This window comes from Nilaparvata lugens, chromosome 6 (assembly GCF_014356525.2).
Source record: "Nilaparvata lugens isolate BPH chromosome 6, ASM1435652v1, whole genome shotgun sequence".
NCBI classification, from domain to species: Eukaryota; Metazoa; Arthropoda; class Insecta; order Hemiptera; family Delphacidae; genus Nilaparvata; species Nilaparvata lugens.
The window spans coordinates 13,408,169-13,420,809 of record NC_052509.1 but is presented as its reverse complement, the minus strand read 5'-3'; positions in this window follow the sequence as shown (position 1 = coordinate 13,420,809).

The following is a 12,641-nucleotide window of genomic DNA, read 5'->3' as shown; positions in this document are numbered from 1 at the left end:
TTTTGTAGCTAAAATATTCATATAACTTGCAAACTAATAATTATTGATTAATAAGTAAACGCAACCATTATTTTCCGCTAAAATTACAACATAACCTAATAAAAACATGTTGTCTCCTAACTCTCGTAGTTCATAAAACGCCCACTGGAGCGCTGTCAGCATTCCAAGTTCACTGTCAAGGTCGGCCGCCATCTTGGTAAACATTTCAAATTCCACTTCTATCGTTAAGACGACTCATAAAAGTTGCGATATGAACGCCCTATACCATGGGATATCTACTTACGCTATTGCTTATCTATGCTAATAATGATTTGACATTATGTGTATCGATAACTTGGGTCACACATCTGCTTATGATATCAGTTACAATATTATCACTGCATTATCATTATCGGTGTAACTGGTTTAGTGATTTCATTTGTAGAGATATGGATACCAAAACCTTGAATTGCAAAGATCTATTTTGAATGTATCATTAACATAACATTGAAAACAGTGCATATTAAATTATAATTACATTTTTATATAGCACATCATATTGTAATATAAAAATGGAATAGCTAAAGCGCCTCAACCAATTATGTACGGTAGGTGATAAGTTTTAATAGCCTTCACCAAATTATGTAAAGGGTCCTTGAAAAATAAGCTAGTATTTCTAAAACTAATATAAGTATCTGATAATTAACAAATAAAACTCAGATGCTTTACCAGAATTGATTTTAATGGTTAGAAATATTTTAAAAAATCAAATTCAATAGCCTAATTATTAAAAAATTGGATAACTCTTATAATAATATTATTTTATAAATGTAGGTACTATTAAATACTTTTAAAGATAATTTAAATAAAAATTTGAGCTATTCGCTGCCGTGCTACCAATTTTTCCTAATTCGGTTGGAATAGCATTTAACACCTATTAACCTAAGGATAGTTGTCGGCTCCAATGTAATAGATTCTTGATAAATTATGAATGGATCTATCGCCTATGAATGAGAAATCCAGTTTTCAGAGCAAATGAACTTATAATCTTCAAAAGAATTTTGGAAATATACACAGATACACAAAGAACAATATATTACAAGCCTAAGCATTTAAAGTTACTATGAGCTAAAATACTTATCTAGTTTACAGTTGAAAAAACAGTGGCTATTGGCTTGTATACACACAAAACAAATTATATGGACAAAATAGAACACTATAAACTGTTTAAAACTCAATTTAAAACATTAATAAATTCGCTTAAATGCAAAATGATTCAGAGCAAAAATTTACAACACACACATAGCCAGCCATTAGTTTCAGAGAGAAAGAACAGGCCAAAAAACAAGTCAGAACAGAGACACCTCCAACGTTACAGACACGTCACCAAAAAAATTACAAACCACAAGCCCAGAACTCACATTCTATATTTGTTCTCAATAAAACTCTATTTCGAAACTATTATTTCAAACTATCATATATCATCTCTATTTAACTAAACCATTTATCTTTTTAATTCTGTCAACCCAGCCTCGGTGACACCATGGAACAATGCAACTATCATTTACGATAATAAATTCTCCGTCAAAAAGTTTGTCCGTCTATCGATAACTCTGATATTTACTATAAAGTTTCATAGATCTCGAATTGAAGATTCGATTCCAATGTGAGAAAAATGTAATATTACAAATACCCCCCTCTTGACATAAAAAAATTTTACTGTTTGAAAATTTAAGAAAAAATTACATTGACCCTAATGAAAATTTTGAATTGTAATTCGAGAACAGTAACAATTTTTTCTATAAAAACATTACATGTTGTCCTATAATATTGAAAATTATTATAAAAATTCATCAATAGCATTTGTTATATGTTTCCAAACAATATTTCAAAGTATAGAATATCAATATTACTTTTGATTTAGCTTTATAATTTAAATGAAAATATCTCAACAAAAAGTTTAATATGTAAAGAATAGTTTTTTGAAATTGCACATAAATTTAATAGATAGAAAATTCAATTTTTTATTGCATAAAAAAAATTTAGTATGTTGAATGAAAAATGTATTATTATTATTATTATTATTATTATTTTTTTTTTTTAAATGAATTGATGAATTGTTACATTTAATTTTCACATAAAATTTCAATTAATCAAAAAATGTTCATTTCTTTCACTATTGACTCGGTTGATTTTATCGATGCACATTTTGGAAAACAGTCCGTTAAGGCACTCAGTATGATTTTCAGTTAAGTGTGACTCCAATGTGATGACGTTAGTGTTGGGCTGATCCGAATACTTGTAGTGTTGGGCTGATCTGGATGCACATAGTGTTGGGCTGACATTTGTAGTCGACTGATGCATATCAAACTCGATACAGGTGACATCTCAGTTAGCATTGCCTCATGCTTGTAATAGACTGCTGCATACCAAACTCGATACAGCTGACATCTCAGTTAGCATTTCCTCATGCTTGTAGTAGACGGCTGCATACCAAACTCGATACAGGTGACATCTCAGTTAGCATTGCCTCATGCTTGTAGTAGACAGCTGCATACCAACTCGATACAGAGTCACGTAAATTTTGTATCATATTTGTAATTATACAATGTACATTTCAGGCTTGAAATGACAATGTAATTCGTTTTCTGGAAAAGAGATAGACGCTGCATACAGGATTAATTTAGGTGAGGATTAATTTAGGTAAGGTTTGGTTTTTTGATACTTTCAGTTTTCAAGGTTTAGAGTTCTGCATACAGGAATAATTAAGGAGAGGATTTTTTTTTTGAATCAATTCTTTCATGATACTGTGACTGTTATTCTGAATTCAAAGTTGCGAATGTGAACATGGATGACAATTACCTCCAGGTAATGTAGTAGTGTTGAAGTTTGAGATACAAAGTCAGCAATAAGCGTTGGCATTGCTATTGGTGTGATATCAGCATTGGCATTAGCATTGGCGCAGGCATTGGCATTGGCGCAGCATCGGCGTAGATTTTGGCATTGGTATCAGCATTGGCGCAGGCATCAGCGTAGATTTTGGCATTGGTATCAGCATTGGTGCAGGCATAGGCATTGGCGCAGGCATTGGCGTAGATATTGGCGTTGGCATCAGCACAGGCATCGGCGTAGATTTTGGCATAGTTATTGGTGTTGATATTGGTGTTGACATTGGCGTAGTTATTGGCGTTGGCATCAGCATTGGCGCAGATTTGGCATCAGCACAGGCATAGGCGTAGATTTTGGCGTAGTTATTGGTGTTGATATTGGTGTTGACATTGGCGTAGTTATTGGCGTAGGTCTCAGCGTAGATTTTGGCATTGGTATCAGCATTGGTGCAGGCATTGGCGTAGCTATTGGCATTGGCGCAGGCATCGGCGTAGATTTTGGCATTGGCGCAGGCATTGGCATTGGCGTAGATTTTGGCGTAGTTATTGGTGTAGGCATCAGCGTAGATATTGGCGTAGTTATGTCACACTAGTTCGAAAATCACCCAAATGTTCTTAACACTCTTCATGGCGTTCACTTGTTGCTGATTTCGAGATTCACATGATAACTATTTCAATGTTAATGTCTGTGCTGTACCTGTTATCTTAAAATGCTTATAAACTAAGAAGAAAAACTTGATTAGGCTATCAATACAATCTAATACACATGATAATTATTTTCAAGTATATATAAAATTGAAATTTGTTAACATCCTATTATACAGTCAGCAATACATAAATTGTGAAATATCAATTACAAATTTTCACTAAAAAAAATTTCATTTCCATCTATTCACTGTTCAAATATCAAAATTTAATCCATTCTTCAAAACAGAAATAGAATTTCATAACACTCTGTATCATTATCAAAATTGTAAAAAACATCAGATCATCACAACAAAAATTAATTTCAATATATATTTCAATAATTTCAGACAATTGGTCTTCTATTCACAATCATTTCATAATATATCTGCATTTCATTATCATTTAGTATAACATTTCATTTATAGCAAGTTCATTTCACATTTATGATTTACCATTCAGGTTTCAAAATTATTTAGTTTTAACTTTGTGTTAAAAAATTGTATAAAAAGTACAAACATTTCAAGATTATAATACAAAGATGATCAAGATGAATAATGGTAAATAAGTTCCCTAAAAAATACAAAAAAGAGAAAAAGAAAACTGGGTAAATAAATTTCCTAAAACAACACACACAAAATTGATACACTTCACATAAGTGATACATGATGAAAAAATATATCATAAGCACACAATTCTTTACACTACAATGGATAGATTTTAGAAAAGTTAAGTTTTATCAACAATATAAAGATTAGGAAAATAAGCTACTATTTTAACTTCTAATATTATTTCAGAAGAATACAAATTTAAATGACTATGGACAAGATTGGTTAAGATATGCATCATAGAAGAATTTTACTGAACATTACACGAAGACAGGAAAGAATCGAAATTTGAAAAGATTAAGGGCCAAGAAAAATAGGCTACAGGAAAGAAAAAAGACACAATTATGGACTCTTACCATACACTGCGTAGCGATTATGCTATTCTGAATCCCGGCATAACACAGGATCCCTTTCATCATGTGATTCACTGTCATCATCTTGTAAATAAGCAACTTGAAACAACCTTTGAATACTAACACATCAATGGAGACTTTGCGTTTTGTTTTCTTCAAGAACATGATTTTATTCATGGGTTCATTTGTTTCAACAAAGCCATTCTGCCTACAAAAGTTAGTCATGTTCACTTGAGAATGCATAGCATACACTTTTTCAATTCTCAGTTGAAAGTTGAACTCATCAACTTGACTCAAAGCAACATTCATTTTGTTTACATTGTTCCTAACCTCTACAGAAACCTGTCTCATGTAATCATTCACTTTGTTCATAGTTTTCCTAACCTTCAATGTAGCAATATTACTTTCATGATAGTTGACTTTCAGTGAAGACAACTCCCTACCTACTTCTTTACTCAATTCTACTATCTCATTAAGGTTGACTTTTTCAACAACAGTAACTAGGCCTACATTGTCAGAAACTTGAATGAGTTGATCCTGTATCTTAACACTACTATTATCCTGCTTCAATTTGTTTTCATCTTCATGATTATCACTCAATGTTTCATGTGCATTTTTCAACAGAAGGTTTATACTAACCTGCTCTAGTCTAATGCTAGCAAATTCTTGCTTCATCTCATCAAACCTAGCATTAAACTTAGCATTTTGCTCATCAATCTTGGCATTTTGCTCATCAAACTTTTGTGTTAAGAATGCTATAAGATTCAGATCATTTTTAATGTTTGCCATTTTGTAATATGCACTGATAATATATTCATTAGGACTTGATCTCTCTTGAACCGATTCCCACTCAGCAGTATACCATTCATAACCTATCAAGATATCTATCCTACTAATAATTTTTTATAACCAGGGATTTCATGGTGTACAATATGGAACATATTTATTTTGTAATTCGGTCCCACCACAGGGGTAACATTTGCCGTGCTACCAATTTTTCCTAATTCGGTTGGAATAGCATTTAACACCTATTAACTTAAGGATAGTTGTCGGCTCCAATGTAATAGATTCTTGATAAATTATGAATGGATCTATCGCCTATGAATGAGAAATCCAGTTTTCAGAGCAAATGAACTTATAATCTTCAAAAGAATTTTGGAAATATACACAGATACACAAAGAACAATATATTACAAGCCTAAGCATTTAAAGTTACTACGAGCTAAAATACTTATCTAGTTTACAGTTGAAAAAACAGTGGCTATTGGCTTGTATACACACAAAACAAATTATATGGACAAAATAGAACACTATAAACTGTTTAAAACTCAATTTAAAACATTAATAAATTCGCTTAAATGCAAAATGATTCAGAGCAAAAATTTACAACACACACATAGCCAGCCATTAGTTTCAGAGAGAAAGAACAGGCCAAAAAACAAGTCAGAACAGAGACACCTCCAACGTTACAGACACGTCACCAAAAAAATTACAAACCACAAGCCCAGAACTCACATTCTATATTTGTTCTCAATAAAACTCCATTTCGAAACTATTATTTCAAACTTTCATATATCATCTCTATTTAACTAAACCATTTATCTTTTTAATTCTGTCAACCCAGCCTCGGTGACACCATGGAACAATGCAACAATCATTTACGATAATAAATTCTCCGTCAAAAAGTTTGTCCGTCTATCAATAACTCTGATATTTACTATAAAGTTTCATAGATCTCGAATTGAAGATTCGATTCCAATGTGAGAAAAAATGTAATATTACATCGCTTAAAGCATAACAAATAACTATGGTGTTTTACTTATTCTGACGTATCCTTTGAGGTTTTGCATGCTAGGTTGCACCCCATTACTAAGACCTTTTTCTTTGTAAAGAACAAAATTACCGTCAACACAATTTATTTCTTCAATGTTATCTTCCAACACGAACTGCTTAATATTAAATCACTTTTTGCTATTAAAAAGAATGAGTAGCAGTCAGAATGTTTTACAATAAATTAATTAATCACTTACTGTGACAACGAATCTTTTGGCTTGAGATGGCTGACCTGCCAAAAGATCTTGTTGTCACAGTGAGTGATTAATATTCATTTATTGTAAATTTATGAATGCTAGTCGTTATTTTTAATAGCAATTTATTCCAATTAAACCGAACTGCGTTGGTTTGTGTTGGCGAAAACTTAGCCCAAATTCCAGTAAAGATCAAACTCTCAAAAAATTCACACACTGTATCACAAGAACCACTCTGTTTCAATTTTTTTCATACTTTACTATGTTCCCAACAAGAGAGCAATTTATTTTGAATACCTCAAGGGCAAATCAGACTTACCGTGGTTTGATTATTGTTTGTATAAAATTGTTTATCATAATACATTAGGAACCAAGAAGAGCATCAACATAATAAAAAATGTTTAAAACATGTATTGATTACAACAGCCAAATTAGGAGTAGTGTTGTTGTTCTTGAAAATATATCATGATCATCAAAGTCCTAAAGTGTACTTCTTATTCATCATTTCCAAAGTCAAGAACAATGTTGAAGGAAAATATTACCTACTTTAATTTATTATTGATATCAATTGCCGTGCTACCAATTTTTCCTTAAATCGGTTGGAATAGCATTTAACACCTATTAACCTAAGGATAGTTGTCGGCTCCAATGTAATAGATTCTTGATAAATTATGAATGGATCTATCGCCTATGAATGAGAAATCCAGTTTTCAGAGCAAATGAACTTATAATCTTCAGATGAATTTATACAAATACACAAGAACTATATCTTATAAGCCTAATTATTAGAGTTACTACGAACTAAAATACTTATCTAGTTTACAGTTGAAAAACAGTGGCTATTGGCTTGAATACACAAATAGCAATATACGAACAAAATAGAACACTAAAAATTGTTTAAAACTCAATTTAAAACATTAATAACGAAAATGATTCAGAGCAAAATTTTACAACAACACACGTAGCCAGCCATTTTTCTAGAGAAGAAAGAACAGGAAAAGCCTAAGTTACAAGTCACAAAGCCAAAGCCTTGTTCGGTGTCGATTTTACAGAAAAATTATAAATTATAAGTTTAGAATTCACACCCTACATCTGTTCTCAATAAAACTTTATTTTGAAACTGTTATTTTAAACTTTCATATATATTCTCTATTTAAATAAACTATTTATCTATTAATTCTGCTAACCAAGCCTCGGTGACACCATGGAACAATGCAACAATCATTTACAATAAAAAAATTCTCCGTCGAAAAGTTTGTCCGTCTATTGATGACTCTGATATTTACTATAAAGTTTCATAGATCTCGAATTGAAGATTCGATTCCAATGTGAGAAAAAAATGTAATATTACACAATTATTTTCTAGATGCGGATCTATTCCTCACAATATATAATTAAAATATGATTAAAGTTTGTTAAAATAGCTAACATCATTATTATATGTATTAGGTCTGGACAATGACAAAACAATTATTTTTTTAATTTGGAAGTTCAATTGCATTAGCTTCACAAACCATTTCCAAAAGATGTATTTTCACTTTACACGGTAATTGCTAACTTATATATTAATGTTTAAAATTTGTAAATATTTTATCTAGATTTATGAAATTATTAAATGATGCTGTTATTAAATTATGATTTAATCATAGATTTTTGGTAATTTTTTGAGTAACGGTTTTCCTTGTTTTATTCCTCTTCCTATACCACCCTTACTTTGATGATAACAAAGGTTACCAGAATAAAAATAATAACATTTAGTGGCAGGACTACAATAATAGGTGCTAACAGCGTTAATTCAAAGAAGTTTAATATAGTAAAGCAAATAAATATAGTAGGCTATACCTAGTTATAACATCAGGTCCCGCAAATAGAATAAACTCACTAGTACCGTAATTTACATCATAATATTATATTATGACTAGCCGTCGCGGGCTCGCTTCGCTCGACATATCCGTCTAGCAAGGGGGCTCCGCCCCCTGAACCCCCGACTGGATCGTCCAAAAATGAGATTCGCTCGCCTGCATTTTTCATTTGAGCATGCTTCATTCCACCAGAAAGTCAAAGTACTGAGAAAACGCAGAAAAGCTGAGAAAAACGTTGATTTTGGGCGTATCTTTGATGAAATAATATAGTCACCTTATCACAAAATTTTTAGACCCTACCTAAACCTCTGTTTCAAATTTGAACATTTTCTGTCTATTACTTGATGAAAAAACAGAGAAAACGAAAAAAAACCGCAAATTTTGGGCGTATCTTTGGCGTTATTTCAAATTCCTTCTAATACAACATTATTCCCCCCAGCTGAGCTCCTGTAGTAAATTTGAACATTTTCTGTGCATTTGTTCTCGATAAAGCTGAGAAAGCGCAAAAAACCGCTGGAAAAACGCAGATTTTGGGCGTATCTTTGGCGTTATTTTAAATTCCTTCTATCACAACATTATTACACCCTAGCTTAGCTTCTGTACTAAATTTGAACATTTTCTGTTCATTTGTTCTCGATAAAGCTAGATTAGATTAGATTAAAGGTAGATTTTTAGTTCTGCGAGTGCGTGAGTCAGTCAGCCAGTCAGTGAGTGCCATTTCGTTTTTATATATAATATCGGGGAACGAGCTTCGTTCTGGAGTACAAAAGCATAAAAAAATTACGAAAGAAGAAATTATATAATAACATTTATACAGAAATGTTCTATCTAATCACAGTAAATTAAGATTATTCCCAGGAGGAATGCAAAACTTTCCCCCACAAAGGCCCAGTTGCACAAAAGCCGGTTAAATTTTAATCCTGATTAACTTCACGTGAACCAAATCAGAGAAGACCATTTCAAAAAGATGGATCCACTGGAATTAATCAGGATTGAAATAACCCGGATTTTTTGCAACCGCTAGCACTAAGTACCTGATTGAATGATTACAAAAGTTCAACAGCTGAGTCATAATTTTGACACAGTCCCACTCACTCACTTCCATCACCAACAGACGACGAAATAATTATTATCAGCTGTTTTTCCAAGGATGAATAATAATTATCCTTTTTATTTCCTTCAGCGAGTTTTCCCAGGGATGACACCTAGTGCAATCGAATCTTTATATTATAAACCTTACTATGTTCTGAATTTCGTGAGAATCGTTAGAGCCGTTTTCGAGATCCGGTGAAATACAAACAAGCATATGAGCATCTAAACATATTAACAGAAGTTGCTCGTTTAATAGTATATAGGGTAGATATATTGCCATATTTTTATGTTTATTTTAGTTGTGGACTTGCTGTTATGAGTATCTACTAAATTGCACAGACTTGTTTGATCGAGAATGAGCGCTTTTACTTTTAAATTAATCCAGCGTACATAATATGATGTGACTGTTAACTACCGGTACGTTGTGCGCGCAATTGTTTAGTAACCTTGGCAGTGCATTAAAGATTGAAGGTAAGTTGGTAGGTGAGCGTTTTTAGGGCCGTTTGCATAGTATCCTACATTAAAAAGCTGCGTTTACACCAAAGTTATTAACAAAATGTTAATAACTTAATCCTCATAGATTGAACATAACTTATCATACACATGATGAACATATATGTGTTTGTCAAGTTCCGTTCAATCTAACAAAATAAGGATTAAATTTTTAAAACTTATTCGTACAGTATTTAACTTTGGTGTGAACCGCCCAGCAGCTTAATATTAGTTAATCTGAAGCTGGAACCAAATCTGGTTTTTTGTTTAAACTAAGTACTATTTTTCATTTACGGTTTAATACTCTTTTACTATTGCACAGTGCAACTAAATGTAAAAGTAATTAAATCTTATCATTTTTTGAGAAATTCCTCAATCACTTTTCCTCTCCTATTACAGTACTGTACCTATCAGAGTAGGCTACAGCTCTAAACACACAAACGACGAATGAGTTATTGAAATAACCAATGAACTGCTGGTTTATTGTGAACAAAAAATAACTAATTCCCTGAAGAATTACATTAGGAACCGATTCAAGTTTTAATTCTGTTCACTCAAACTCGATCAACTCAATCTATCTTAGATTAGCTAGCCTATCTAGGCCACGGCCGTCGCGTGGGCGAGGCGACCGAGGCGGTCGCCTTGGGCGCCGCGGCCTGGGGGGCGCTGCGGCCTGAGGGGCGCCGCGGCACATGGGGCGCCGCGGCCTGGGGGGCGCCGCGGCCTGGGGGGCGCTTCAGCTTCGTAAAAATTTTTTTCACAATTTTGAATTTGAACAACTTGTGATGGTGAATGATCTCCAATCTTTTCCTAAATAATATCTCATTTTGGCATACAAGTTTCATTCAATATTGTTTCTGTTCATTGACTAACGGTCCCCAGACCGTTGCAACTAAGACCATGCAGTCTTAAGAATTTGCAGAATTTAATAAGTAAAAAACTACAAGGGAAAGAAATGGACTTGAGTGACTGCTCGAAGGGGTTCAAAAAATGTTTATAATTCTTGGGAAGATTTAGAGAAACAGGATTTGTAGATGCTGTGATCTCCGCAAAAGAAGAAGCTGCTAAACTTGGGATTGAACCTATCTTTCCTCAGAAAAGGTTACGAAAACACAAACGCGTTTTTTCATATGAGTCTTCTGAAGAAGTCCATAAGTCACCAGAAGAAACCTTCAAGAGGGATGTATTTCTGACCTTGGTGGATAATGTTTCGAATTCACTTGAAAAGAGATCAATTGCTTTGAAGAGTCATGAAAAAATTTGGGGATTTTTGAGCAACATTGCACAATTGCCACAAAAAGAGGCATTGAAACAAAAATGTGTTGATCTTGAAAATAACTTATATGACAGTGAAAATGGCGTATCTGATATTAATGCCAATGAACTGTACCATGAACTTCAACACGTTGGATCCATTTTGAATGATAAGAAAAATGTGACGCCCAAAGAAGTACCTATTGAATTTGATTAAAAAGTCCAACAGCAAAGACATGTTCACAAACTTGTGGGTTGCATTAAGAATTTTACCAACAATTCCCGTAACAGTGGCTAGTGCCGAACGTAGTTTTAGCAAACTCAAACTTATAAAAACTTATTTGCGCTCTACAATGGCACAAGAAAGGCTTAATTCACTCGCGATACTTTCGATTGAGAATGAAATTGCAAAGGAACTCGACTTTGAAGAGATTTTAAAAACATTTGCTTATAACAAATCCAGAAGAACATATTTTAGCGTTTGAAGTTTTAAGTTTTAATGTACAGTACCTACTGAAAAGGCGAGACAATTTAACAATCCTAGAAGGAAATATCAAAACTGCTGACTGTGTATAAATAATAATTAGTTTGTTTTACTTTGTACATTGTGATAGTAAATATGATAAAAAGTGGTGAGTGGGTGATCCGTTATGCCATCAAGCTGGACAAAATGGAATAAAAAATTAATAAATAATTCACTGGAGATTCCCATAAATTCGCTGTCCTGAAGATCGTTGCTGTCCTGCCCCAGTTATTTCGTAAGTAAAATTAAATCAAAATCATTTATTGTAAGTTAATAATGTCTTCACAAAACAAAATTCTCTCACAACAAGTACAATTATAAATAATAAGATCATTATAAAACAACTGGTAACTTAATTGAAAACAATAAATTTTTCTTCAAGTCCATAGAACTGTTATGAAGGTAAACTTGGCAAATTTAACCGTTTGAACAGAAAAACTGAGTCAACTATGCTTAAGAATCTGTACAAAAAGTACTCACTCAAATTCCTCACTAACCTGATAAATTCATTTATTGTAAAAATAAATAACATAATAATAGCATACAAAAATTATTTGCTAGTATAGCAGTAAAATGGGTTTGGTAATTGGTGAAAAACGTTCATTCCATTCACCGAATCACGTCTCACCCTTACATTCAAACATGAACATAGTATGTAAGCTGTAGCAGACAGCGTGGTGGTAGACATTTAAAAACGTAGGGATAGTTATAGTTGTGGGGGGGGGCGCCGCGGTTGTTCTGCCACGGGGCGCTACAAACGACGCGACGGCCCTGATCTAGGCCATCTATGAAAACGGCATTTTAAATTAATATACCATACTGAAACAATGAGTAGAACTTAGACATCAATACTAGAACTCTAAAACTCAACAATTTCCA